Genomic DNA, 6,088 nt, shown 5'->3' with positions numbered 1-6,088 from the left:
TTCAATTGATGGTACCCCGATCGTAAGTCGATCTTGGAAAATACCTTAGCTCCTTTCAGTTGATCTAACAGTTCTTCGATTTTCGAGAGTGGGTACTTATTCTTGATAGTTAATCGATTTAACTCCCTATAATCGATGCACATCCTTATACTTCCATCCTTTTTCTTCACGAACAACACCGGCGTGCCCCATGGAGATACACTGTGCCGTATAAAGCACATATCTAGGAGTTCTTGCAACTTCTTCTTTAACTCTTGTAGTTCCTTCGGGACCATTCGGTATGAGGCTTTTGACACTGGTGCCACTCCGAGAATTAGGTCTATGGTGAATTCCACTTGCCTATTTAATGGAATACCAGATAGATCTTCTGGAAACACATCTACGAATTCTCCTACTATTGGTACGTCTTCAACCTTTATCGTTTCTTGTTTCCCTCCTGAGATGTTTACTAAATATCCTTGACATGTTTCTTTTCTCAACATCTTCTCAGATTGTAAAGCCGATACTAGTCGAATAGGGGGTTTCGTCTTCATTCCAAGGAACGAAAATGGTTCCTCTCCTGATTTCTGAAATGATACCTCCCTTTCCTTACATCAGATGGTGGTGTAATTACAACCCAACCAATCCATGCCTAGTATTACATCAAAATCCTTCATTTCTATCATGTATAGGTTCGCTTCCATTGATTTTCCTTCAACTTCAATACTTACTGATTTGGCTATTCTATTAGTACTCAAAGGGTTGCCTGAAGGAATGCTAACCTCTAATGTACCTTCCGACTTATCACAAGTAATACTAGATTTAGCCATAAAGGTTGTCGATACAAAGGAGTGTGTGGCTCCTGAATCAAACAATACATAAGCAGGGGTATTGGCTATCAATAAAGTACCTGCTATGACGTTCGAGTTTTCCTTTGCATCTTTTTGAGTCATTGCAAAAACTCGTGCTTTTCCATTCTGGTTCTGGTCATTGTTATCATCCTTCTTTAGGGTAAATGTGGGCAATCCTTAAAAATATGGCCTGGCTTGCCACATCTGAAACAGACATTCTTCCCTTGCAAACACACGCCACGATGCGTCTTTCCACACTTAGGACATGGCTCTATAACTGGCACAATGCTCTTGTTGGCATTGGCTCCGCCATTAGCTTTCTTGTTCTGCCACTTGCCCTTTCCCTTGTCCTGGCCATTCCATTTTCTTTTACCCATACTGCCATTGTCCGGTTGATTGAACAGTTGACTATATTGCTCGGCGCTAGTCTTTTGGTACCAGATAGCATGAGCTCTTTCTAGCATTTCACGGTATGAGGTGAAGCGATGGGACATAAGTATCATGCTTATATCTGGGTTCAACCCTTATTCAAACCTCTTGACTTTCTTGTCCTCCGTATCCACCAGATGTGGAGCATACCTTGAAAAAACACCTTAGTGACACTAAGACATTAATAATGGATGGTTAAAGTATACTTCAGATTTTTAGTCTCATTTGAGACCCATTTACGACATAGAAAACATTCGATTTAAAACATGATATCTAAAGAAAAGTTGTAGCTCTTTAAGTTAGCTTTCCAATGCACTTTGAATTACCTCAATCAGATATCTGGAGAAGAAGTTATGATAGAAATACTAAAAGCTATATAGTATCAATCGAAGTACGCGAAATATGAAAAGTCAAATTCTTACACGATTTTCTAGCACCTTCTTAAACCTATAACTCCCACATAAATGGCACATGTATTAATGAGTATTAGGCCATTCACTTGCCCTTAAGTTGTGAGATTTTCACCTATAAATAGGCCCCAATGCAAACACATTTTTCACACCAAGACAAAAGCTTCTAAGCATAAAAGAGAGAGTTTTCAAGTCTAGAAAAAAAAAGGAGAGTGAGGAAAATTAGTTTTTCCTAAAAGTTTTGGTGCTATCAAGAAGTATTTTCCAAACATCAATTCTCAACGGAGTGTTTTTTTTTTGAAACATTAAAGGAGTGCATTTTTCAATAAGGTTCAAAGCATCAATCAAGGTAGGTAGAGGTGCAAAGTGTTAATTCGTGTTAAGTTATAAGTTTCTAGTAAATGAAAATTTATGTTAATATTTGTATGTCTAATGGTATCTCCGGTATGGCATACACCTCCATGTCTAATGATACCTCCGGGTACGGCATGTACTTCCGGTCGAGGCGTCGTGTTAAGTCATGACTCTATGTGTTTGAGACTCTATCGGAAATCCTACTATGAAAATGTTTCTAAAGTTACAGCTTTGAAATATATAGTTTGATCACGAATGCACCAATGATATCTATTGAGTTATTTTAACTCACGGGTTTAACCCCTTCTCTACATATTGATATGATTCTACCTTAAGCCTGAATGATGGAAAAGATGGAGAGTGGTGCAACGAGCCCGTGGAAAATCCGGTGAACAAGTTATTTAGATTTATTTTTGTGAACGTTTTCAATATTATTTCTTTAAAGTATTTGAATAACGCTGAACGCGAGAACAAGTTGTGTTTTCTTCAAATAAATTACGTTCCGTTATTTTTTTTATTCAGTGTTTTATTCGAAAGGTTGTTGTTAAAATTATCATTGTAAAAATTAAGCTTCCGCTAAAACATATTTTCCTATGACTAAACCATCGGTTAGTTAAGTAAAGTAAGTAGCGTTCCGGTCCACAAGGGGTCACAGCGTTACAGTTTTCAATGTTATTTCTTTAAAGTATTTGAATAACGCTGAACGCGAGAATAAGCTGTGTTTTCTTCAAATAAATTACGTTCCGTTATTTTTTTTATTTAGTGTTTTATTTAAAGTATTCAAAAAGTTGTTAAAATTATCATTGTAAAAATTAAGCTTCCGCTAAAATATATTCTCCTATGACTAAATCACCGGTTAGTTAAGTAAAGTAAGTGCGTTCCGATCCACAAGGGGTCGGGGCGTTACAGCGTGGTATCAGAGCACGGTTTGGCCGGTTCTATAGACCAAGTATGTTTTTTAAAAAAAAATGGTTTAGCCGGTTCTGTAGACCAAGTATGTTTTAAAAAAAAAAGTTTAAGATACTCCATGACATCTTGCATCCATCCATCAATCTCATCCTACGGCCCAGGTATGTTCAAAGTTAATGTTTTCATGAAAAGACTGTGTTATGATGCTTTGCGATACTATGGTACAACTTATACTTATTTTCAAAGATATACTATGCCAGTTAGAAATAATTTGAAAGATATTTTTTTTTTCAAAAGATACGCATTGGGCTAGAAATATGTAGAATGTTATATAACAGTAGCCATTTTTCCAAGAGTAAAAAAAAAGTGTATGATATGTGAAAATGCAACAGATATGGCTCGTAGAACGACTAGGGCATATAGAGGAGCATCGAACCGTAGAATCGTCATTCAGTCCTATGAGAATTATGTGACTGATCTGCTCCGTCCACTTGACGAACATATACATGATGTCTATGAGAGATGCATGACAGCGGTGAACGCTAGAATGGAGATAACGCATATTGAGGTTATAAATAACCTCATACACTCCCTTCCACCTCAATGGAAAGATATGGGAGTCACGGTTAGGGATGTAATGCTAGAGGAGCACCCAAATATATTTGAGTTTGAAGTGTATTGCCAATCACTCCTAGACCTATAGAGGGAAAACTTAGAACCTCAACCGGAGATAGTAATTGAACTTGATGAAGAAGAAGAGCCTGAAGAAGGGAATGATCCTGATCCTGAGCCCGAGCCCGAGCCCAAGCCCAAGCCACAGGTTGAGATGGACGTAGAATTCGGACCTGAGGCGGAAGACTCCTCTGGAAATGAGGCTCTACCAAAGAAGATCCGTAGAACTTATAGGGATTGAATTTAAATCCTTGTAACAACTTCCTTTATGTCAAGAAACAAAACTTTATCTTCTTTGTTAGAATTCGAAGTATGAAACTAATAAGAACCATACGTTTTGTCTAAAGGAAAATGGCCTGCGCAAACCAAACCAACTTGATAAGAGATCTCCTCCAAGCGGTCCAAGACCTTGGTAGGCAAAACCCGCACCAGGCGCAACCCCTACCACTAGCTCCTAATGGTCCTCCAACCCATGCTTCAGTGGTCGAGCAATTTAGAAGACACAAGCCCCCTACCTTCAATGGAGCAATTGATCCACTTGCAACCGAGGAGTGGCTTCGCAAGTTGAAGAGAATATTCCGATTAATAGGGTGCACGGACGCCGTAAGGTCCAATGTGCCGAGTTTATGTTCTCCGGTGATGCAAGCCACTGGTGAGACTCGATGTCAAGGACGAGGACCCCAGAGCAACAAGCGGAATTGATTTGGGAGCGATTTAAAGAGGAAGTAATGGACAAGTACTTCCCACAGTCTTTGAGGGATCACAAAGAAAGTGAATATCTCTAACTCAAGCAAAGGACTATGTCCCTGACTGAGTATGAAAGGAAGTTTGACCAACTTTCAAGGTATGATTCACATCTGGTGGATACGGAGGACAAGAAAGTCAAGAGGTTTGAACAAGGGTTGAACCCAGATATAAGCATGATACTTATGTCCCATCGTTTCATCTCATACCGTGAAATACTGGAAAGAGCTCATGCTATCTGGTACCAGAAGACTAGCGCCGAGCAATATAGTCAACTGTTCAATCAACCGGATAATGGCAATATGGGTAAAAGGAAATGCAATGACCAGGACAAGGGAAAGGGCAAGTGGCAGAACAAGAAAGCTAATGGCGGAGCCAATGCCAACAAGAGCATTGTGCCAGTTATAGAGCCATGTCCTAAGTGTGGAAAGACGCATCGTGGCATGTGTTTACAAGGGAAGAATGTCTGTTTCAGATGTGGCAAACCAGGGCATATTTTTAAGGATTGCCCCACATTTACCCTGAAGAAGGATGATAACAATGACCACAACCAGAAAGGAAAAGCACGAGTTTTTGCAATGACTCAGAAAGATGCAGAGGAAAACTCAAACGTTATAGCAGGTACTTTATTGATAGCCAATACGCCTGCTTATGTATTGTTTGATTCAGAAACCACACACTCCTTTGTATCGACAACTTTTATGGCTAAATCTAGTATTACCTGTGATAAGTCGGAAGGTACATTAGAGGTTAGCATTCCTTCAGGCAACCCTTTGAGTACTGATAGAATAGCCAAATTAGGGTTTTACACATTCATCCCACTAAAAATTCTAATTTGTGAATCGGCACACGTGACCAACACTTTGCTCTAGTCTTGTGGGATAAATTGCATTTGTGGAGCGTCAAATTAGAATCGAAATGAAGGTTTTATTTTTTCAAGCGATCTTGCTCTCTCTATACTTTTATCTTCTAATTAAAAAGAAGGGTGAGACGCAACTGATGGTAACCTGGAATCCAGTTACCCTTTTGCAAGCCGAATTCTTTTTGCTGGTTAAGCACATCCACCCTTCCAGTTGGGAGTGATTACCTTACAAAACAGCAATCAATGCTTAGTCCCTAAAAGTGAGTTTCAGTTTCAGTGCTAAATTATGGCATAATAGTAATAGAGTCATATGGACTTTACGAGCAAAATAAAAACCTTTGAAATATTATAAGATGTGAAATTATATGGCATCATAAGAGCAATTGACCATTATTTTAAGAAAAATACCAAAAAATTATACAAATCACCTAACATTTTTTAAAATGACACCTGCCTGTAATAGAGCCAATAATACCACACTAAACAACAGAAAGTGAAAAATTCCATTAGTGCATATTATAATTTTGAAGCCACAATTCCATAAACACAATCATATTCAACACATTCTTGAGAAATCACTTAGGAAGAATCTTTCAAACCATATTGACATATGGAATTAGATTAATCAATACATCGAAAACTTGGTGTGCACATTTTGATGAACCTGCAGAAGTTACTTATCTGGCATCTGCAATGTGAATCTGCATGAAATTTCTCTCATGGTTGGTAGAAGAAGCGAGGTCAATCCGCCCAGAGGTTGCTGCGGATGCAAAGGATTACGACGAACATTGGACTCGCCATAGACTTGTAAGAAAGTCCCACTGGTTGGTGGAGGTGTAGAGATGATTCGGTATGTGCTCGGTAGGCTGCTGGATTGG

This window comes from Olea europaea, chromosome 12 (assembly GCF_002742605.1).
Source record: "Olea europaea var. sylvestris chromosome 12, O_europaea_v1, whole genome shotgun sequence".
NCBI lineage: Eukaryota > Viridiplantae > Streptophyta > Magnoliopsida > Lamiales > Oleaceae > Olea > Olea europaea.
The sequence above is the reverse complement of the archived record's forward strand: the minus strand, read 5'-3'. Positions refer to the sequence as shown.